Consider the following 24,472-nt stretch of genomic DNA (forward strand, 5'->3'; position numbering starts at 1 on the left):
AACCAACCAACCAATCCAAAAAACTACAGATTCCTGGATTCAATTATCATTTCCCTCACCTACTGGGTCCTGAGACCCTGGGGAAGTAGAACTGCCCAACATGCTGGTGTCCCCACGGGCACGAATGTGAAAGAGTTAAGCAGCAGCTACCCCAAGAAGCAGTACTTTGTAGGAAGTACTTTAAATTCAGCTGCTGGAGTAGGAGAGGAAGTAGGGACAGGAAGCCATCTCAGAAGAGCCAGCATTGAAATAAGGAGGACAGGGGACTGTCTGCCTTCTCAGCCATCCCAGCAGTATTCTTTTCCTGTCACTATCCAGGGAAGACCACAGGGCCCCACGGCGGCCTGAAGACATTTGCATAAGACATTTACATTTGAAGGGAGCTCACAGATTGGCAACTCCTGAAGCTTCAGTGAGATGGCAATTAGGAGCAGAAATAGAATGACAATAGCTGCACAAGTACAGTTGCTGAGCTGTGGGTAGATGGAGCAAAAAAATCTCAGCAGTTTACAGATCGAGCTTTGAGTAATTGCAGAGTACTGGCCTTTGTTCTTTGTGGAAGGGACCAGGCCAGTCGGGACCGTTCTGGGAGCTCTGGGCAGGAAATGAAGCCGGGGCTGGCAAAGGCCGGGTTGAGACCCCAGCAGAATCTGCCTGGGCAGCACTGGGGAAGGGGAAGGGGCTCTGGGTGGAGGTCAGATGGCAGCAAGCAGACCGTGTGAAGTGCTTGCAGACTGGACAGCAGTAATTGAAGGAGGAGGAGCCGGAGGACGCCCTGGAGGCTCTGAGGATGAATGCCAAGCCTGGGCAGAGCCAAGGGGTGCGCCCCCACTCCTCTTCCAACCCTGAATAGGCTGGCCCCCCTAGGTGCTGCGGCATGAAACAGCTCTTCTGGGATCTGATTCTTCTCCCTTCCCAGCTTCGCTGCCCACCCCCATCTGTGGCCTATGAGGGCTGCTACAGATGTGGATGGAGGTCTTTAGAAAAGGCTTGCACGGTTCAAACCATCAGCCACAGGGCCTAGCTTTGGTGCAAAGGAGCCCAAACGAGGGGCAGAGACTGGGACCACGTGGAAATGCGTGGGTGAGGGCAGGTTGCAGAGATGCCGGGGAGAGGGATGTCCGTGTTTGACATTTCACAGAGGTGAGGCCTTCTCCAGTCCTCAAGTGAGGCCATGGGCGTGGTGGGTGGCTGGAGCTGTCCTTCCATGGGGACAGAGGCACCCAGAGGATGGGGAGCTGTGATAGAGAAGCTTCTGGGCCAGACCCTACTGTCAGTGTGTCTGACAGTAGTGTGTCAGCACAGTGTGCTTCAGTGGTGGAGGAGGTCGGCAGGTCACCCAGGCCTGTAGGAATGGGGCTCTACTGTTCCAGGAGTGGCAAGCTTATGCAAGGGTGGATGAGGGTATCCATGGGAAGTGGCACTGCGGAGAGCACGGACAGTTCAGAAGAGTCCCTCTCAACCTCCCCACAAAGAAATCATTGCCTTGGTCTTACTACGGAATGCAATGCCCTCCTGCTTTCACCTCATGTTCTGAGTGACAGCTTCTGGGTGGTGAGTCTGGCTGGCAAACTCGGATCAGGACTCTGGAGTTGTGGACTGGTCGCTGCCTACCTTGGCTGATTGGATGACCACACAATTATTCCTGAGCATCTCAGTTTCAAGATTCCTCATTTGTGAAATGGGCTTGGTGATGTTGCCCTGTCCGTGGAGATCACCACAGACTGCAGACAACCTTGTGATCTGTGGTCTGCCTTTAGGTGGGACTGGTAGATCTAGTTTGTAGAAGAAAAGAATTCTCGTCAATGCCTTTTTATCATAATGATGCTGACACAGAATGCTAGTGCTTTCTCCAGAAGTGCTGATGAGAACTATTGGTTGGCAGTTTTCCAAGACCCTAAGTTGCCATGATGACCCTAACGTTGTTATAGGATGTGAGAATATTGATTTTATTGAGGATGTCACTGAAATAAAGCAGATCCCTGGTTACAAAAGAAAGAAAGCAATAAAAAACTAACACCCTGAAACAAACAAGCAGGAGTCTACTAGGTGCTCCCCCAGTGCAATCACCGCTCAATGTAAGAGCGCTTACTAACAAAATACATCACACCAGTGGGTTATATTAAATGACAGATCCACGAGACAGATGGTAAATTTAACGAGGGTCCAAATAGTCTATTTCTTTACCATGATAAATAAGAAATTTTGTGGAAAATAAGAGCCCATAATATGCTTAATGGATAGACGGATTAAACTCTGTTTAAAAATTGGAACAAGAATGATTCCTTAACAGTGTTCTGCAAATTCTGGCTAATGCAATGAGACATGAAAAAATAAAGAGGTTTGATAATGGGAAGAGAGAAAAGAAAATTTTTTTCAGTTAACATAATGGAAAACCAGACTATGCAGAGGATTCAACAAAAATAGTCATATTTAATAAAGTGATTCAATAAAGCACTGGATTTAAAGTAAGGACACCAAAATTAATAATCTGCTTTTATCAGCAGTCAGCAGCCATTGTAATAAAAATTTAGCTCCCGGTCACAGTACCACCCTCTTTCCTAAAGAAACCCTTGCCGTTCTGGCAGAGTTCCTCCTTAGCAAACCCAGGGCTCTCAGATCAATCCCCAGTACGGCAAACAAAACAAAACCCAAAACCTTGGGATAAACCTGTGTTGTTGATACAAAAAATTAAAAATCTTTAAATGTCTTCAAATCTTCCTCTTCCAAAATAGTCACACTTCTACGTTTATTTATTTTTTTTTCTGTATTGAGTTTGTTTTTGTTTTTCGTAGGACTGGGGTTTGAACTCAGGGCTTCACACTTAAAAAGCAGGTGCTTTACTGCTTAAGCCATGCCTCCAGCTCATTTTGCTCTGGATTTATTGAGATGGGGTCTTCTTGTGAACTATTTGCCCAAGCTGGCCTCCGACCATGATCCTCCCAATCTCAGCCTCCCAAGTAACTAGGATTACAGGTGTGAGTCCCTAGCACCAGGTCTGTACCGGAGTTTGAACTCAGGTCCCTGAGTTCCTTAGGCAGGCTCTCTACCACTTGAGCTATGCCCCTAACTCTCTCTCTCTGTTTTTCTTTTTTTTAAATCTAGATTTTGTATATGAGAGAAAACGTGATATTTGTCTTTCTAAATCTGGTTTATTTTGTCCAACATGCTGATTTGTAGTTCCATCCATTTTCCTAAAAATGACATGATTTCATTCATTTTTATAAATACTACTTCATTGTTCAAATATACAGGTCTCTCTATCTATCTATACATTTTCATTATCCATTCATCTGTGGACAGGCACTGGGTTGATTCTGTAATTTGGCTATTATGAATATTTGGCTATTACGATATTATAAATATCAGACACACAGGTATCTCTCCTACAGGCTATAATTCCTTGGGTATGCACTCAGAAGTGGTATAGCAGGACCAGATGCAGGGCTAGTTTTAGTTTTCTCATAGTGGCTGCACTAGTTTACATTCCCATCAGTAGTGTAAAAGTGTTTCTTCCACATCCCACGTCCTTACCAGCATTTGCTGTTGTTTGTTTTCTTGGTGACAGCCCTTCTGACTGGGATGAGATGGAATCTCAGTCATTTTGATCTCACTTTCACTGATGGTTAAGGACGCCGACCATTTTTTCATGTATTTATTGGTATGGCTATTTTTCCAGTGTCTTCTCTGTCACTTTTGCCACTACTGAGTCATACAACCAACCATGATCTCTCACCTGGAAAATGAGGACAGTCTCCTAATTGGTCTCTTTGTTTCCCTTTGGCCCTCTTACCCAAATCTGCATAGCAGCTGGCGTCAAGCCCTTAAAACAGGTCTCAGCGCCTCACTCCTACTCTCCCCCATAGCCTCCCTTCTGGAGAGGGCTGACTGAGACTTATGCCTAAGCCTTTCCCCATCCTTGTGAGTGAGACCCGATTGGGAAGGAGGTCTCTGTAGCTGCAACGAGGTTAAGGACCTTGATGTGAAGTCATCCTGAATTTAGGGTGGGCCTAAACCCAAAAACCTGTGCCTTTCCACGAGGCAGATGAGGAAAAGACATGGGGAGGAGACCACGTGAAGATGGAGGCAGAGATCAGAGTGATGTTTGCAAACCCAGGAACACCCTCCACAGGACTTTACCCTCCACAGTGTGACATTTTAAGCCACTGAGTCCTGATGATTTGTTATGGCATCCCTAGGAAAGTAATACACGATCTCACTCCGAGAAGCTCTCAACAGTCAATAAGTCTCTCATTTCTCACTGCCTATCACTGGCCTCTTTGAACACACAGGCTGCCACCTCATGGCCTTTGCACATGCACGTGCTTCCTCACATTTCCTTCACCTCTTGGAGGCTTTTCAATGGCTCCTTGTCAAGATCTTCTTTAGCCACTTAATTTTAAATTGCACCTCACCCGCTCTGGCTGGACTTTCTACTCTCCTTTATTTTTCTTCATAAAATTTATCACCACCTAGCAGGTTATACAGTTTATTTATGTCTTTGTTTATACTATCTCCTCCTACTAAAGTTGCTGTGCAAGCACAGCTGTTTCCTCTGGGTCATTCACTGTGGTATTTCCAGCACCCTGCACAGTGCCTGGCAGATGGAGAGGACTCGCAAGTGTTTGTTGAATGAAATGCAAATGGACCGAACTTGAAACTTGATAGATAAAAAGAGAAGGCATTACAAATCAAAGGAGGATTAATTGATATATGATTTTGAGATATAGCACATTAGGGAAAAATTAATTTTAGAAACATGCCCTTTCATATGCTAAAAAAGGCTGAGTCAACTATGTTTAAAAATTCACAGAAAAATCAGAGAAAGCAGAAAAGGATGGGGGCCTGTTGAAGGCTAACTTTTAAAGAATGGAAATGACTGGGCAGGTTTCACAGCTAAAACTCATCAACTCTGCTGTTTAAAATCCAAAGCTTTGCGTGGTCGGGGCCCTGGCTTCCAGTCAGTCAGGATCTGTTGTCCTTGGGAGTCCCAGCTCTCAGGACTCTCCTTCCTGGCTGACTTTCTGCCTGAGCTTGGGCCTCAGCTTCTGCCATCCTGTGCACTCCATCAGCGCCCAGTGCTCAGGCCTCCTCTTGGCCTGGAGGACCATGTGCCTACAGGCAAACACCTGAGTGGCTGCTGTCCACCAGCCACTTCTGGGCATGACAGGATTTGGGTCACCTGCCTGCTTGGTAACCCTTTGATACCGTGCCTGGCTAGATGGGTTTCTTGTACCAGAGTCGCAGCTCCTTCCTCCTCCTGCCCCTGGTCCTCCTTTCCCGTGCCTCTGAGTTTTGGGAACAATTCTAAGGGCACAGCACGGACAGTCTCAGTCAGGAAGAATCCGGTCTTGGTCTTCGGGAGAGGTGCTGTTCCAGCTGGATGTGGCCATGGGCTTCTCACTCCCTGGTGCATGACGGGTCCAAGTCCAGGTTAACTTATTAACTTCTCAGTGTGACAGGTTCTTTCTTCTGTGCTGCCTAAGCCCCAGTCTTACTGGGAATGGAATCCTGCCTTAGAAAGCCTGTGGTTTGCATAATTACATAGTTGATTAGAAAAGAAGGTATTAAGATAACGAGGGGCCCTCAGGCAAAGTGTGATGCTGAAGTCTCTCCGCGACAGTTCATGCTTTAAAACCATCTAGAATTGCAGGGCCCAGATCCTTGAACTGCTTTGCCTCTTAAAAGTCCTGCTGGCCTTGGGTTGGAGATGGGAAGGAGAGGGAAGTGCAGCCTCCAGGAAGGGCCAGAGGGCAGAGGGCCTGCTCCACTCACAGGGGAGCTTCAGGATCTTCCTCAGGTCAGCCGTAGTGGCCACTCACATGATCCAATCTCATTTGGAACCCTCATCTCCCTCCCTGCATCCTGGACAGTGACCTTGAATGAAGGGGCACAGGACACCACATTTCCCGAGCCCATGGGAGCCCACTCTAGGCTAAAGGGACTATGTGCTGACAGGACAACTCTGGACTTAAGAACAATTGCTTTGTCTGTTAATTGTAGCAAAACAACAAATAACAATGGACCTGTTTGTTGGGATTTTTTTTAGGATGGAATTTAAAGCTCCATTTAAATGTAGCTTCGTGTTTTTATTGCACTGCCTTTTTCCTGAAGTGAGAAGCAATTTTAGACTCCCTTTCCTCTCCCAGTCCCTCCCATCCCTTTCGAGCACATTCCTGAGGCTCCAGGCTATTTGGGGACCCATAGAAAATTCTTTCCCAACAGCCTCCTAGAAGTCAGATATCAGTTTAAAGATCAGAAATGCTATGTAAGAGGAGGTGATTTTTTTTTTAAGTTTCTTCATGGTAAGTTTATGATATGTGCCTTATCATGACACACAGGACCATATGCTACAGAACCAAGCCCACTGGGAGGCAGGGCTGATGCTCCCCCTCCTCCATCTCCTTCCACATCCTCCTCTCCCCTTCCTGGGCCTGTACTGTGCCACCGCAACCCCCACCGCAGGACACCATGAGCCTCCTGGCCGGGGACCACTGTGTCCTCCCTTTCAGAGGTCTGCTGCAGCGGCACAGAGCTCTGGCTGTGCTGTCGGCCCTTTCCGTTGGAGAAGCAGACCAACAAAGACATGCATTAGCCCAAGGATGGTCTTTTCTCACCAGGTGCCTTGAGGTTCTGGCTCAGGAAGGCACCTGGTGAAGAAAGATAGTTTTGTATGACTTAATCTCTTCAAATATCACTCTGGCCCCGATAACGGGCATCACATTTATAAATGGAGAGTGCAGTACAGAGCTCGGGCCAGGAGGAGAACATTCATTCTAGAATGAATGTGAGGACTTCGTTGGGTCTCCGTTTTCTGTTCCATACAGTGAGAGGGTTTGGAGAGACCCTCTAATTCTCTTGTACCCCTAAATGCTCTATTTTTTGGATAGACATTGCAACCTTTGTTCTGAAACTTTAAAATGATTTTGGATTCCAACCAATTTGCTTTTATTCATAGAATTGTATTTCTTATAAACATCACAAGACTCATTTATTCTTCACATTTTCTGATCCGTTAGCATCTTATTTCTTTGATGTTCCTAAAATCTAAGTAGTCTAGACCAGTAATAGAGAAGAAATATATACACACACACTATCCCCTCCCATATACACAGACACGCGCACTAATCCACTACCAACACACACACACATACACCCCTCATATGCACAGATGCACACAACATCACTGGACATGGTTATCTGTCACAGCTTGCTCACTCCTACTTTCAAGGCCCATTCACAGTGTTCTCTGTGACCTGGCCAATGCCACTTACTCTACTGTAGTAACCACACAGTCTGTTTTTGTCTTGTTAAGAGCCAGCCCCCTTTCCAATTGCATGTGCCTCTTGCCAACAGGTTACAAGCAGTTTGAGGGGTGCCCTGGAGAGTTGCCCCTGAGAGAAACTAGAAGCGATCAAGAGCCAGGCCAGCACTGAGGACCAGAATGACAACAGTGACAGGAAGTGCACAGGTAGTTCATCCCGATGTGGTTCCACCTGCACCATGCACAAAGATCCTGGGTGACTTCCCATCCTTTTTTCTTCCTGTGACATTGATTTAGAAGAAATTGAATTGGTCTTCTAAGTGAGCCTCATCTGCTTCATATTTTGGAAACTTTGGTGGTAAGTTGCCACACAATCATTATTAATAATTAATAATTATAATTAATTATAATTAATTTAATCATTATTATTATTATTTATAATTATTATACTTGAAAAGTAAACTTGTGCCACTGGTGGCTCATGCCTGTAATCCTATCTACTAAGGAGGCAGAGATCAGGGGGATCTCAGTTTGAGGGCAGCACTGGGCAAAGTGTTCATGAGATCCTATCTCGAAAACACCAACACAAAAAAGAGCTGGTGGAGTGGCCCAAGCAGTAAGAGTACCTGCCTAGCAAGCATGAGGCCCTGAGTTCAAACCCCAGTGCTGCCCCGACCGCCCCCCTCGAAATGAGTAAACAAACAAACTCATGAGAGCAAGATAAAGAACAGCAGGACTTTGGGTTAACTGTCAAGGAGGTCACATAGAAAAGTGAGGTAAGAAGTTCTGGAAGTTGGTAGGTCAGAACAGACATGGTGGAAATTGCAGTAGACTTCCTAAATGCACAGCAACACCTCTTCTGAGTTTAACCCCCTCCCCCCAATAAAATCAACAGCTCATAAAGATACCTGAACTCTTGCTCACTGAAGCATTACCCACAATGGCCAAGATATGCTAACAACTTGTGTCCATTGATGATTGGAAAAAGAAACCATGGTCTGTCTGTCTGTCTATCTATCTATCTAGATATATATACATAATGGAATATTATTCAGCCCTAAAAAACCAAGGTTCTAACATTTGTCACAATATAGATGAGCCTAGAGGAATTATACTAAGTGAGATCTCACTTATATATGGAATCTAAAACAAAAAACAAAGACAACAACAACAAAAAAACCAAAGTCAAATATACAGAGAGAGAATAAACCATGGTCACCATGGGCAGGGGTCTGGGAGGAAATGGGGAGGGAGGGTACAGATGAGAGAGAACAGCATGAACAAGTGTAGAGACCCATGGACAAGATGAGCTCGAGGCTCACGTGCTCACCACATTAGATCCGTCCAGAGCCTGTGCTTTTTTCTCTAAGCTGCCTGCTCCTGTTCCAGGCTGGTCTCACACACTTCCCCTCAGGCCCAGGCTACAACACCGGCCTCTTGCTCGTCCTCGCATATGCTGACTTGTTCATTCTGGGCCTTTCCGTGGCCTTTCTCTGGCCTGAACTCATTGGCTTCTGAACCTCTGCCCTTGGAGATCCAGTTCTTTCTCTGTGAGACAGGGCATGCCTGTCTTGTGGGGTCACTGGGAGGCAACTGGGAAGTGGGGTGCTGTATGGGTGGAGGAGTTAAGATGAGTGGCAGCCTTGATTACTGGGGCAGTCAGGGTGGCCTTACTTTGAGCAGCACTGCATAGCTGGGCCACACCAGGTCTGTGCCTCCTCTCATTAAATCTTCATCCCTTTCTCGTGACGTAATAATAATAATAAGAGTTGACATTATTCTTCCATTTAAAGAGGCACTGAAAGGGTAAGTGATTTACCCAACGTCACTACTAAGTTGTAAATGCTCCACCTCAAATCTCACCACCTCCAACAGTAATAATCAACCGTGATTAGATATGATTGCATCTCAGACGTCCAGAAGTCTGAGTATTATGGGATAGTCACGCACCTCATAAAGACAGGGCAGGTTCTGAGAAATGTGATGTTGGGTGATTTCCTCATTGTGGGAGCATCGTGGGGTACCTGCTGTGATGCCACTAGGCGACATACTCTTATGGGTCCACCATCTCACATGTTACCAGTCAGTGACCCAAGTACCAGTGTGGCACATGACTGGTTCTGAGATTTTTATCACATGCTGGTAATGAGCTGTCATTGGTACTTAGAACTGTAACTTCCGGTACAAAGGTCCTAAGAATGGCAGACAGAATGGACCAGTAATGGGGATCAGGCACATCCTTCCCTTCTGTGCTGACCTTATGAACTGTGGCCAAGAAAAGGGAGACTGAGGGCAACAAATGCACTCCAGGGATGTCCCCAAGACAGTTGTCAAAGATGGCTCCTAGGAAACAAGCATTTCTACTTAGGCTGCTGAAGATTTTGATTGAATTTTAATAAACCAGCGTAGGTTGCACTAAATTCTGGCCTAGTGATTGCTGAAGTCAAGAATGTCGTCTCAGCGGGCTAGAGAAAATGCAGAACCTTCGAAGGGCAATGTTTCAGAAGCTCCCAACAAAGGCTTTATTGTCCCGGTGCTTTTCCAGCGTGCAGGTGTCCAGGAAGCAGTAATACGCCACGCTCCCGCCAACTAACTGCAGAGGCAGTGAGGGCACAGTGTGAAGAAGTGGACTGCGCTGAGTGTGAGCCCCCGCCCCCACCGTGGTTCAGCAGCTAATTAATTTATAGCCAAGCATTGTTACAGTCTGTCTCCTCATTGAGCAATCAGTGGGCAAGAAAAAAAAAAATCTCTGTTTTGCTTTGTATTTTTGATAGTTATGATGCAAACGCGATCTTCGGGTGCATTTTGGTGGACCTGCTGAGTGGGCAGTCTGCTGTTTGCTGTCTCTCTGTTCTTATTTATCAGAATATTGTGTTGTTTCATTAGTTATTGTTTAATTGTATAAGGTAGGTAGATGTATCATAACTGGACAAAAATAGTGTGACTATTGTTTTCTGAGAGGGACAATGCATGGTTGGAAAAATGTGTCTGTTATCTCAAGACCACTTTGAAGAATGCTGCCAGTTATTCAAACAAGCAAGGGTCCTAAATGATGTCCCCTAGGGGCTTTGCCATGGACACTGCATTTGGGGAAGGAAAGTGCGTGTCTGTTGAGCATTTTGTTTGTTTTGTTTTTTTAAGGAATATCTCCCTTGCCTCAGACCAGCCAGCTGCCTCTGCCTCACTTCCCTTTTGGGAGAGCCTCCGTGTTGGTTTGACACAAAAGGGTCTTTAGTGTAAACCAAGCCTTTTATGACTCAGACTTGGGTTGCACTGAGGGCCAACCCAGAGGTGAGTCACTGTCAAGGGAGTGGTGTCCTGTTCACCTGAGCAAGCCTCAGACACCTAGTGGGTTGCTAAGTCTGGAGGGGTGGGTAGCATCAACACCCTCGCCATAGTTCTTGGAGACCACTTGGTCCCATGTCATAAAGCCAGGATGTAATCATCCCATTGCATGCTGGGAGGGAGAAGGGGAGGGAGAGTTGGCTTCATTTCTGCTCCATTGTGGTGCTCCTTTTAAGTGACTCATGCCCATAAGAAGAATTAATTTGTGAACTTTGTAATCATAATCATACCTAAAATTCATACTGGCAATATGAGCTTATCAGCTAACTCTTGCAGCCCCATGCAAATGGAATGTACATAACAAAGTCAGGGGAACAATTTTCGTGGCAGTGAAGAAATGGACAGTTCCTACAACTTAAAAATTAGTAATATTTTTTGATCTTTTGACACCCTAGGCGTGCCATTTGCATAATGTTGGACTACAGTGAGAAACTGAGGGAAATTTCCATTCGACAGGTGAAACAGTATTTTCCCAGAGACTGAGTGGATCCTTGGTTTGGTGTGTAGGGCACTCATCATTATCAGCCTATATTTCTCTTTCCGTTACGGCTAAAAGTGACTAGCTCGCCACTGGCCTCCTTTAGAACAAGCCAGCCCCTAGGTTTTGTGTTAAGCTGTCAGATGGCCATGCGCCTTCCCTGGGAGGCAGTGGCTGTCATTGCTTATTCAAGGCTATTAGAAAATCTAATAGCTGTCAGACCTCACTTAGAGTTTTGGACTGAACTTGAATTTCTCTTGAAAATTTGGAGTTCTGGGGCTTACTGGGACCAGTAATCAGGAATTGCTACAGCAACACAACCTATAAACCCCTAGACAACTTATAATAAGGAAAGTGTCTGCTTCTCAGAACAGGGAGCTTACACAATAACTGAATAGCTCTGTCAGTGCTGGCATAACTGAGGAATGTGGTATCAAGAAAACTTTTTTTTTTTTTTGCACAAAGTGTTTGAAAAAAAAAAAAGCAAACAGAGCATCACTAGCTATCTTGAAAGGGTACCGAGTAAACCCAACACAATAAGCTTTTCAGTCTAGGCTGGTCATCTGGCTGTGACCACAAGCAATTGTACACACAATGGCAGTTACTAATGCCGTCTTTGATTCTTAATGACAGCTGAATGAAGCATAAAAAGGAATATTTTTCTCGTGGAGCACATGGCGATGGCAGTCTCCTCACCCCCTCCGTGCGACATTCAGCAACCTCCCTGCCTGGCACTATAGGTCTCTTTCTTGCATTATCTCTTTGCCTTTTGCAAAGCAGTGAGAAATGAGTACACTGGTTGCCATCGAGTGGGTCGTGGACACGGCTTTGTCTCGGAAGGTTTGTGCACAGGACAGGATGGTAGGTCTTTGGCTCTACCAGGAAGTCTGTGGTGCTAATTGAGGAGAGCGGATGAACTTTGCAAACACTCAGCTGGCACATCTTTTAAAAGGCCTTGGTTTTAGCACCTGAACAAACAATTTCACAGGGGAAAAGTAGCAAAGACCGTTCCTTCATGTGGCTGGACCTGGGGGACAGAGGACAAATCTTTGCTTGTTTACTGTTGAAATGGGGCAGTGGCAAGACGTCAGTGAAGAGCGGTGGTGCAGAGGATGGGGATCCTGACCAGAATGCAGGCAGCTTTAACCTGAAGGCTGCCCTCAGGGCTTTAAGGTCAGATTGCCCACGAGCAACTGCTCAGTGTCAAGAGGAGACGTGGAATTTTAGTTCCACTCCTGAATTTCACCATGTATATGTGACAGACTATTCATCACAATAGCAGTGTAGCAGCTTAATTTTTAGACGATAAAGTACATAAAGTATAGAGGATAAAATACACTGCATTCTTGATGTTTCTTAATGCTTTTAATAACAATGGTTTTTTTTTTCTGTCTTAAAAGTCTAGAGATAAATCATAAACAAACAGCAGAAATGAAAGAGCCAGTGGGGAATAGTATACCAGATTTAAGTGTTTAATAGGGAACAGAAAATATACAGAGGCACATTTTCAATAAGCAGACAATGGGTGCTCCTCTGGGGATGAGGTTCCTGGAAGAGAGGACCCACAGGGTGAGGGTCATCTGGCTAGCGCAGTGGAAGTGGTCGCATGTTAGTCTAGCGTTTCTTCAACGCATTCCGTTCTTGAATTACTAAAATCACTTCATTCTCAGCAATACACAATGCTATGTTATGAGGTGAACCTTCTAGAATGAAAGTCACCTCTTGGTTCCCATAGGATCCTTGGATCCTATGCTCCTGGAGCATATTAGCCCAGTCCCTGAATGACTTCCCTTCATTGAATTGCATTTTAATTTGGGCCCTTGGCCATTATTGAAGACACAGCCATTTGAAAAGGATCGTTGCATTTGCTTCACAAATACAGTTGGGATGTTACCCTTTGCTTTGTGAAAGCTTGCTCAAGAAGGTTCATTTAGAATTTAATCTCAGGGCAGGTTTTATTTATTTATTTGGGTGCTTTGGGAGTTTGAACTCAGGGCCTCACACTTGCTAGGCAGGCGCTCTACCATTTGAATGAGGTGGCGGTTATCAAACATCAGATAGAGAAGAGAATTCCACATGGAATAAGACAAAACCCCTGTTCGCGTGGATGCCTCAGCTGTTCTACCTGAACCTGTGGTTATCAAGTGAACAGCTGCATAACTGCTATAGATTTCAGATAGTTATAAATATCTTCAGAGTAAAAGGAGACAGTGCATTGGAGCCCCAAGGTCTGCATGATTTTAGACAGGGTGGTCACAGAAAGTCTCTAGGAAGAGGTAGCATTTGAGCAGCAATGCTCAAATGAAGCAGAGGGTGAAGAAGCGAAAGGAGCTGTGTACCAGGGCAAGCATATTCTAGGCAGAGGGAGGAGCAAGTGCAAAGGTCCTGAGACAGGAGAAAACTTAGGTGGGTTGGAAGAACAGGAAGATGCTTGGTGGAACTGGAGAATATTGAATAAGAAAGAGAGGTGAAGTTGAAGAGATAGCTAAGGGTCAGATGATATTGTATCTAGAGATTACTATGGGGGGGTGTTAAGCAAGGGGTTGACAAAATGTCATTGAACTGTGGAAAAGACCCTTCCGGCTACTATGTGGAGAGTGGGCTGCAGTGGAAATGGAGGAAGTTGGCAGAAGCTGTTGCAGTAACTCAGGGGAGAGGCTTCTGCAGGCCTTATGGGGTCAGACACATCAGGGTGACAAGGTGGGGTGCTGCTTTGTTGGGGTGGGACTTGGGTGAAGGTGGAGACGCACTGTGCAATTCTCGGTCAGTCAGAGGATGGTGGTCTCATTCCCTTAGATGCAGGAAAACCAAATGGAGGAGAAAATGCTCGGGGGCCAAGTTCATGGGTGCTTGAATGCCTGCAGTTTGAAGGCCTGCTGGACATGGCCCACAGTGGCTGATCAGGAAATCGGCAGGGGTGTTAGAAACTCTGAGTAGAGAGTGGAGTGGTGGGGGGTGTACGTCAGATGAGGGAGCTGTCGGTGTGAAGACTGGGACTGAATGAGGTGGACAAGGGTAGAAAGATGAGAATCGAGGCTAGAACTCCAGGAACCCTGTGACCCAGTCTGCTTTCCTTCAGGGCTAGCCTGCCTAGAAGGACCTTAATATGGGGCTATGCATACCTGTCACAGGGTACCTAGCTGACTAGACTGCTATTTGAATGAATGAAGCCATATTTAAGGGTCCTTTCTGATTAAGGTCAAGGGTAAATCTGATAGTCTGCTAAATTACATTTAGCTTTAGGCTCTAATTATAATTTAGGCAGAATTATATGTTTCTGAAATGGTTTATACAATTGAGAGTTAACGGAACTAGTCTATAGAATTGATTTAATTTTAAAAGTGTCCCCAAGGTAGACCTGAAAAGATAGTCATAGTCAGGCTCTTGCCTATAATTCTAGCTACTTGGGAGGCTGAGATTAGGAGGATCATGGTTTGAGGCCAGCTCAGGGAAAAAGTTAGCAGGACCCCATATCGATTAATAGCTGGGTACATTGGCATGAGCCTGCCATCCCAGTTATGGGGAGGTTGAGATTAGGAGGATCCACGTTCCAGGTCAGCCTGGGCAAAAAAGTTTGTGAGATCCCATCTCAACGGGAAGAGGCTGGGAATGGTGTTTGTGTTTGTCATCTCAGCTCCAGCAGAAAGCTTAAAATATGAGGATCACAGTTCAGGCCAGCCTGGGCAAAAAGTGAGACCCTAGCTCCAAAATAACCACAACAAAAAGGGATGGCAGCATGGCTCGAGTGGTACAGCCCCTGAGTGAAGCCCTGAGTTCAAATCCCTGTTCACCAAAAAAAGAAAGAGAAAAAGATAAAGCCATAATAATCTATCACTACCATACTCAGGCAAATATAACATAACTCTTGTTTTACTTAGTTTAGAATTAATTATAAATGATGAAGTGTGTGAAATTAATATTACTTGTTGGAATCCAGGAAATATCAATTAAAAGATCAGACTTTTAAAACCAGTGATGGCAGAAAGGAAAGGAAGACCTCCCTCACTACCGTGGGGACAATTAGCTTCTTCCTAGATGGGTTACTAAAAGGAGACACAGAGCGGAGATTTCATTTTCCTCCATTAAAGCCTCAGCAGTCTTTTATAGCTCTACGATTTCTTAGTGGTTAAAATGCTACGTTTACCAACATTAAAATCTCACGCTCTGGCATCATTATTGCTTGAAAAACACTTTCATTTCAGCACTATTCACTTTTATTCTCCCAAAAGATTACATCAAAGTGAAGAATTAGTTTGGCAACTGAAGGAGCTGGTACCTTTAGAGGATAGATGCATTGAGAAATGAAGCCATATTTCACGTAGTCCCAAATTGGATACTTAAAGCTACGATACTCTGTTAGACTTCTAATTTCTGGGGCTTGCGTTCGGCCTTACTAGCTCTTGAACTGATCACAGGGGGACTTGTGGGATGAGATATAGTCAGTGCTGGGCATTCTCATCTAAAATTCAGACCATAGACAGCAAAGTATCCCTTTTGTAAAGGAGACTCGACACACAAGCTTATTCCTAGAACAGACGGCTCTTACATTATTAGCACAACAGCAAGACACTGCATATATTTTCAATGTTCACAAGTGCACGCAACATAGGTATTTCAGGTTCCCTTGGCCTAATGTTACAGAAAATACTAGATGATCCAAAGATAGATCCTTGGTTAAGCTCATATTAAAATATCATAAATCTGTTCTACCCAAACTAAATGCAACTGGAAAAATTAAAGATGCCATCTGAGAAAGAAAATTTCCCTCTGAGGAAAGGACTCCAACTGAAAACAGTGTAAATGAATGGTATTAAATGAACTGCCTACCTCGCTCGTTCTATAAAACAAAATGGATATTGCATTTCATTCTTCGGTTTTGTTTGAAATTCGATCACATGTGGTACTAAAATCATTCAGCTTAGTGAATCACTCAATAAACACAGAAGAGTGGCAGAGACATTACAGAATTTGACCACTAGGTCAAATTAAAGACTACGAACACTGACTGTTTTGTTAGACACTCACACATTTGTAGGTGCCTGTGTAGCCTCTGCTTGAAGTTTGACCGTTTCTTGTTTTTGTGCGAGCATCGTGAATCAGGCCCTGTTCATCAGTCAGCGTGAGATAAGATCTATGGCTTCACTTGCTGTTTCCCAGCAGCTGAGTCTTGAAGACCCACATTAAATCTCTTTGGGTGGTTTAAAAAAAATCATAATTAAGACAGTTGTCTATCCTGTAAATTAGATACAGTACAATTTCAATTAAAGTAGCATTTCAGGGTTTGACTCAAGTTTTCTTGGTTTCTAAGCATCTTTAGTTATTTGTTGGATGGAAAACACAGCATCAGGGCCAGAACTTGGAGGAGACCATGGGGTGATTTGGATGATGACTGGGAACCGAGAAACGAAAACTTCCCTCAGTCCACCATCCGGTGTGCTGATCCTGTGTGCGTGTGTATGCGTGTGTTTCCGCGCACACACAGGCATACGTGTGAATCCAACTCTGAACAGTTGTGGAAAGGAAAAGTCCTACTCTGACAAACCTAGAAAGAGATTCGAGATAAATATTTATAAAATACTTTATAAATATACTTTTATAAATACTTTATAAAAGCCAAAATAAGCACACGGGTGGGCACATGACAGACACAGAGGCTGTGTGAACTTTCACAGACCCAACACACTTCCCAGCAGGGGCAACTCCTTGCCAGGTGCATGTGTCTTCACAGTGACCAGAGGTGACAATGGCAGCAATAGCCAGCTGAGGATCAGAGAGACACTCGGGTGTTAGGGACACTTGTTTAATATAGAGCCACAGCCTCAGAAGTCAAGAGTGGAGTCATTCAATGGTATCAGACAAGAATGTGTCATATGACTGTTGGTTCCCGGGCCACACCAGGTTATAGGGAAAAGTCAGACATGGCCAGGACCACAGCTGATCTCCTTAGGTTAATTTGGTTATTCAAACAAATATTGGCCTCTTATAAAAAAAAAAAGAAAAGAAAAAACATCCAAACAACCACTCAATCAAGCATACAGTATATCTATCTGTAGGGGAAAAGACAGTTGTTTTCAGACTCAACTAGCAGCAAAACAATGCTGATTTCAACTGCGATTTGCAATTCATGATTGAAGCCCACTTAAATGTTGGTTTAGGTCTGAACTCACTTGGACACAAAAGAAGCAATTCCCTGTAATATTTGGAGACATCATTTTCTTTTCACATAAGATGAAAAATGATTTTTTTGCTTGCAGCCTGAAAATGCTCCTTGCTAACAAATGGCACAACTGGATAATCTGTTAAGTATTCTAAAGGTGCCGTGGCTTACACATATTTAATTTTTCTACAGTTACTTTATTAGCTGAATCCATCGAGGCCAGAACATATTGGTTGAGCAATTGTAATTTTCCCTATTTGTGAATGTTTGCTAAACCATAGGAAAATTTGATATTATCACACCACACTTCTGGGCCTGATGCTCAAAATGCTGTTTCACACTCTTTGGCCTTTTATTAGAAAAAGACATCTCGTGTAACTGAGGAAAGGTCATTGAGCCCTATAAATCAAGAGGAAAATGCTACAGTGATCACCATCTTCCAGTCACCAAGTGGCACTTTCCAAAATGGTTTTGAATTGCACCAAGGAATGCATGTGATAAACAAACACAATCTATGTTGCCCTGGTAGGTAACTTGCATTTGTTATACACATAACATCTAGTGGCATTGATTAATAGAATAACAGTGCTGATGTATCTGTTAGTCATTCACTCTTAGTGCAATTCATCTGATGATTGTCATTTACCTCAAAATGCTATAAGGGTAGAATTTCCACACAGTAGGTCCCATAGGGCAGGAGAAAGTATCTTTGGTTGTGAATGAACCTAATTTAATTTTCTGACTTTTGATCCTAAGTCGTTTGTTACATGGATGAAAATAGTCACAAATTCTAGGTCAACGATAAGTTTTTAGATTTGCTTTGGTTAACACTATTATTTAAACTTAGATAAAACTAATGGAGCAGTGAGATTGTTATTTTTGAGCCAGAACCCACCCTCACTCTTCCCTTTCATTTCCTTTCCTTAACAGATTTGTTCAAATATGGGTATGAATGTCAAGAGTTCTAAGGGAGTTGGATTTGCCTTGGAGTTAAGATTTTTCTGCTCTGTCCCCATCACCTCCGCCCTTTGGTTTGTGTGTGTCTCTAGCTCACCTGATTTCCTCCTTTAACCTCTCAGGTACCCACTTTGCCTAGTTTATGGCTCCCTGCTGGCTTACCTTGCTCAGATCCAACAACAGAAACTTGTAGCTTGGCTCGAATTACTTGCCCACATCTCCAAACCAAACTTCATGGCTTCCACTTATTTCCCCTGACCTGGCTTAATTTGGGATCAAGCCCCCAAATGCCCTGCCTCTCTGGTTGTGGTTTCTCTGTCTTGATCCTTACCCAATGACCCAAGAGTTTGCATCCCATGTCCTGTCTAAGTGGAGCCACCCAAGTGGGTCACTTGTAGCCTTGGCCATAGCATCCCCTGTGAGACAGGTGACATGACTGTGGATGGATGGCACACCTCGCTCACACATGCAACACACACACACTCTTGTTCAAAGTTGAAATAGCCATAATTTTTAAGACTTTGCTTTGTATTTCTAACTAGAAAAGGTGCTTTCTAGTCTTCTTAATGATCTAATAAAGGTTTGAGAAGAAAAAGTAAGAGTTTGTCAAAAATATGTTACGTGCACAATTGGATACTTTGCTGATTTTTCCTAATGACAGCTTATCATGAAGATGAATTAAAATTTTGCAGTATATTGATTGGTTCAACAGTAGCATTCACCTTTTATTCCTCTGTGCTAATGAAATTTACATGATATATAAAAATCTTTTTTTTTTCTAGAAAACATGCCTAAAATACCAAACATCAATTTTCTATGTAATTTACATTAAGAACTGAAGAAAGATTGGCAGATAAATATATCAAGTAGACAGGCTTAAGTTGCTTTTTGAGAGGACTTGGAAAACATTAGAAGTAATCCAATGCTTTTCATATATATAATTTCAATCAGATGTCATGAGAAATAGTCCTGTGATAAAGGAACGAAGGGAGAAGACCCAAGTTTGCAGGTGGTAAAGGAAACCTGCCTTAGCATCAGTTCACCTGAGGGTAGAGACTTATTCCAGTCATTTACCAGCTTCCAGCTGGGATTGGGGAGTGGGACTTTGCATTCCTGAAAGGGCCACTCATGGGGTCTGTATAGTGGCTGGGGCCTGAATGAACAAACACAGGTTTAGTGGCTTTTACACCTCAAGAAGCTCCACCTTCTACATGCAAAACTGGAGGAAAACCGAGAAAAGGCCATGTTTAGAATCAGACTAAGGATGGCACCCACTCAGGAGGTTGGTTGGAGCACTGTCCTCAGCCCTGGTGGTTAGCAAGGTAGGAGCTGAGGAGAGCAAAGGCACAGGCGACCCTAGTCAGCACTTTGCAGGTGGCCAGGCCCTGCACACTGTGTTAAGGCAACTGCAGCACGTTTGATCCCCTCATCACACACTGCACTTACAGACCCACAAGTTCAGCACCAAAAGCAGCACCAACTAGTAAGGAATCTCCGCAAGCCTTCATGAGGAGGAGGGAGAGTTTGGCCCTTGAACAAACTGTTCCCAGATCTTTAAAAATGAGTTCTGTCTTTTTCTTAAATGTTCTCTCTCTCATCAGTTTCATTCTTCCATGGGTTCCATTCTTACTATTTCTTCTTCTTCTTCTTCTTTTCTTCTTTTCTTTTCTCCTCCTCCTCCTCCTCCTCCTCCTCTTCTTCTTCTTCTTCTTCTTCTTCTTCTTCTTCTTCTTCTTCTTCTTCTTCTTCTTCTTCTTCCTCCTCCTCCTCCTCCTCCTCCTCCTCCTCCTCCACCTCCTCTTCCTCCTCCTTCTTCTTCTTTTTGAAGTACTGGTGTTTGAACTCAGGGCCTGATGCTTCCGAGGCAGGTGCTCTACCACTTGAGCCATTCCTCCAGCTTGGGCTCCAAATTCCCACCCAAATTCCCCCTTCACACATCTTCCCCTGACACCTCCCGAACTTCTCTCTCCAACTCCACTCACTTTGATCCCACTCAGCGAATGGAAGCCTAGCAGAAGCTCTGAACTTACTAAACTCATCCACTCACTGTCGTCCAAGCACCCTGGGTAGCAGCATGTGAGTGTGTGCATGGAGGACTATGGGTAGGAGTGGGAATGGGAGGGGAGATAAGCAGCTGGTTGTGCCCCACAGCACAGTACTGAAGGGAGAGACAATGAATTTTAGTGGGTAGGAAAACCAAGATGTCCAACTAGGGGGTCTTGGGTTTGATTCTGATGGAGCTAAATGTTATAGACATGATTCTGGGGAGAGTTTAGCAAACTAACTTTGAAGTCTAGACCTTGGTGTCTCTCACAGAGGGTGTCCACAAACCAAGAAAGCAGGTGCGTGCTAATAGCAGAAGACTCGTTTCAGGGACAGCGACTGTCTGTTGAGTGCCAACAGAGCGCAGAGGCACCTGCTCGTTGGACACTTAGAACAAAGTTTCACGGACTTTCCTACAGTTGAAGGCTAGAAAAAGAACCAGGTCTTGCAGGGTACAAATCTCTCAATCATCATTTTGTTTGCCATCAAAACCCATCTACCTCATTTTATAAACAAAAAAAAAAGAATAAGTGTCTTGTTTAAAGTAATTTAGGTGACAGGATTTGGAAGTAAAATTTGAAAAGCTTTCTTGCAATTCACTTAATAAAGGCGTATTTACCATGTGCTAAATGCTGGCCATTGAGCCAGTTGTTGGGAATATGAATACTATTTTACTTCTATGGAACTTGTTTTTAGGGGCAGAGACAGAAAAAAAAGAAAAAACCCAACAAAAATGTACCAGTGATTATCCATCACAAGTGATGCTGAAGGGTGAGCCAGATTAACTCACATTTAAAGACAAAGAAGAAAGAGTGGTGATGGAAATGTGGAAGAGATGACTCTTTTTTTGGAGCTTTTTAACCACGAGGAAAATTTTCTGGGAAGTCTAAACATCCTATTTTAATATCCTGAGGAAAATTAAGATGAAAGCCAACAGAGTTCAAAGAAGAGTTATTCAAAGTACAAGGATGAAGACTGAAAGTCCTCGATGTCAGGTTGAAAGTGCTTCTCCACCGCAGTCAATGCCAACACGCCCAGCATGGTCCCTGTCATAAGAAGCCTTCTCTGACCTTTGACAGCAGAGAGAATCACATGGATTTACTTTCACCTTTACAAAGATTTCCTCTCACTAACAGATCTTAAGTCTGTTCCCTCCCTGCAGATGCACCCCTGTCACAAGTTATAGACTCAATCGAAGCAGAACCACCATTTACAGTAGATTCAATTAAACTAAATCCAACCATTATCTGTCCCTATATAAGAAGTGAGTTGTGAGTTCTGGAATTGATGGATTTAATGATGTGATATTGTATATAAAAGTCAACTGTTAAAGCAAAGACTCTCCATTGCTCTCTTTTATTTTATTACACACACAAAATATTTATCGAGTTAGCAAAACACACCATTTAAAGTATAATACATTCCTAAATAAAAGGAACGTGAAATTTCGATCACAAATTCAATTGTAGAGTAAAATTAACTCTATGCTAGCATGCATCCCCATCAGTCATTTTATCAGTTAAGCAGGAAGGAAGTGCATTTCCATTCTACGTGAACGGTTTGGTAGAACTACCTTAAGGTAGGCGATCAGAGAAGGCCAGGGATTTCAGCAGTATATGAGATGCGTATGTGTCACCACAAGAATAAGTAATACTTGAAAAAATAAATAAAACTGTTTCCACTCAAGTGGACGGGACAACAGCAACTGGTGACCGTGAGCTTTCTCTGACGACATAGCTTAGAACACTGAGCAAAACGTGCAGGAATAGCCTACTACTTCAATGCTGTGAGCAATTTTATGTCATAATTTCTATAAAGTTTTCGAGAGAAAAATGGGTTAGAACGTGATTAATTTGTGACCTCACACTAGTGTAACTTATTGAGCTTTGATTTCTTTTCATATTTCTTATCTTAGGAGGACAGAAATATGGCTTCAGAGACAATAACTGGATGACAAACAGAACACTCCCACTTTGTCATAAAAAAAGAATTACTGTTTTTTAAATGATATCCCTGCTGGTCTTATAGTCATTTGCAACGCAAGCTGAGCATTTTTGTTTTCCTCAAGATAAAAAGTAAATGAGGGCTGCATATGCTCCTCAATATCTGGTCAAATAAACGACCTTGGCAGAAAACGTATAGAAAATATTCTCTGAAAGAGAAATTCGTTTATGAAATGCTTTTATTAAGAAAATAAAGTTGGCCAGCCAGGGTGACTTAAGCCTGTAATCTTAGCTATTCAGAGAGCAGAGACTGGTAAGATAGAGATTTGAGTCCAGCCAGGGCAAAAAAGTTCTTGAGACCCCATTCCAAACAATAAAGCTGGGTGTGGTGGTGCATGGCTGTCATTCCAGCAACTCAGTGTAAATCGGAGAATTTCAGTCCAGGTCAGCCTAGACATAAATTAGAGATTCTATCTCAACAATATCCAATTTTTTTTTTTAAAGGTCTTGGGTGTGTGTGGCTCAAGTGGTAGAGGGCCTGCCTAGTAAGCATGAAGCCCTGACTTCAAACTCTTGTACAGCCAAAGAGAAAGAAAGACAGTAAGTTAAGGTAACTAGGAGACATGCAATCCCAGTGTTATTTTATGAAACAATTATGAGACCAAAAATTATTGAGTCAGACTAAAACGATGAAAGCAAACTATGCTCCCAACCCCCAAAACCCTACCAACCAACCAAACAACTAGTATGTATTTAGGGTTGATGACCTTTACCATGCTAACTGATCAAAGGAAAAGTCCACATATTATGTATCTCAAAATCTTTTACCTACAATTCAGCAACAACACCCTCTTAACCCCTGGTCTAGCCTCACGTTCTCCGGACCTCCTCTCACTGCCTTCTCAGTCGTTCCAGCAGACGTTTTTAACTGATCATGACCTGTCATTCATCTGAGGGCGGGCAGAGACTCAGAATCCTGTGTGACACAGCCATCAGACCAATCAATCAGCGTTGGCAAGGGAGCTGAAGTTTCCTTGCGCGTGTGTAAGATGCAGTCTTCTTCAGCTACTCAGCAGACAAGTATTTATGGAGAGTTCCAGGAATGTCTGTGTGCAGGAATACGCAGCACAGATTCAACTCACTTTCTCTGTCACAAAGATTAATTTCCAAAAGGTAAGATAGCAAGAGAAGCATAAATAAATCATAATTCTAGGTAAATAAAAACACACACGGAAGGCCAGTTCATGATGGTGGCCGAAGGATTGAGAAGGGCAGAGCTGCTCAGGAAACCCACTTGGAGGTAAAAGGACATTTTGGTTTGTGCTTTGGCATGAGTTGCTCCACTTGTACATTACTGAGCCCTGACATTTGTACTGCACTCCGTGTGACGTGTCATATCCCACCATAGCTTCCAGGTTCCTTGCCATTGTTGCCATGGTATAGACGGAGTCACAGATAGATTTGCAGATGAGCAAGTGCTTGGAGATCAGTCATCTAAGAGGTAACCTTTGGAAAGGCAGCAAGTCTGCAGGTTTTCCCAAAGCCTCTCTCTTCTAAGTGACATTTGACAATAATAAAACAACAAAACCAAGTATAAATTAGCTTGCAAAGGGCAGACTTTAAAAAGGGAACTCTACAATTTCAGGATTCCCTTGGAGGATAGTAAAGAAACTTTTAACTTTGAAAAATTAAAAATAAACATAACATAGACAGTAAAACCTCTTGAAAATAGAACACTTTCCAGGGACACATACAAGAGGAGGTGGACAATATCTCTGCCTATTTCTCTCAGGCTCCTGCAAGCCGTTGAATTCAAGGACTTCATTTCCTTGATGGTCTACAGATACCAACCCAGAGGATGACAGGCAGGGATGGCATCAGGAAAAGCTTCCTAAAGGAGACCTTGAGGAATTTGGAAGCCGACTTTTCCAGAAGTAAAAGAGAACCACAGAGTTGAGGCATAAATTTTCTAATCCTTTTGATCAAATATTTTAGTGGCCACTTTTTGGAAGGCATCTGCGACAATGGGGAGACTGAGAAATTGTTTTAGTTGAGCCTATGTCTCCAGAAGGTTATGCTATGTTTTATTAGTAGGGTTGGAATATATCCCAATATGCTTCAAGACTGGCATTGGATTTAACAGAAAAATCTCCCAGGTTTTGAGTATATTCTATGGCCGTAGGAAATACATTCCTCTACAGTGCTCCTCTCCTGCCTGAGACATCACTCCTGCTCCCTTGCCTTTCTCATTTCCTTGCCCCTTTTCATTTCAGGCAAATTCTCCA

General features: G+C 43.6%; 1 protein-coding gene and 1 long non-coding RNA gene across 3 annotated transcripts in view; one reads left to right on the forward strand and one right to left on the reverse strand.

Annotated features, from left to right (window-relative positions):
* The window catches only part of Pacrg (parkin coregulated), a 490,523-nt gene that overhangs the window by 42,681 nt on the left and 423,370 nt on the right, over positions 1-24,472 (reverse strand). The gene's annotated exons all lie outside the window — the stretch shown is intronic.
* On the forward strand, positions 939-21,610 carry LOC141422573 (uncharacterized). Its single transcript, XR_012447216.1, has 3 exons — positions 939-1,143; positions 7,357-7,622; positions 20,941-21,610. It is a non-coding gene; the product is annotated as an uncharacterized lncRNA (long non-coding RNA).

The sequence above is a fragment of the Castor canadensis genome, chromosome 1 (genome assembly GCF_047511655.1).
Source record: "Castor canadensis chromosome 1, mCasCan1.hap1v2, whole genome shotgun sequence".
NCBI lineage: Eukaryota > Metazoa > Chordata > Mammalia > Rodentia > Castoridae > Castor > Castor canadensis.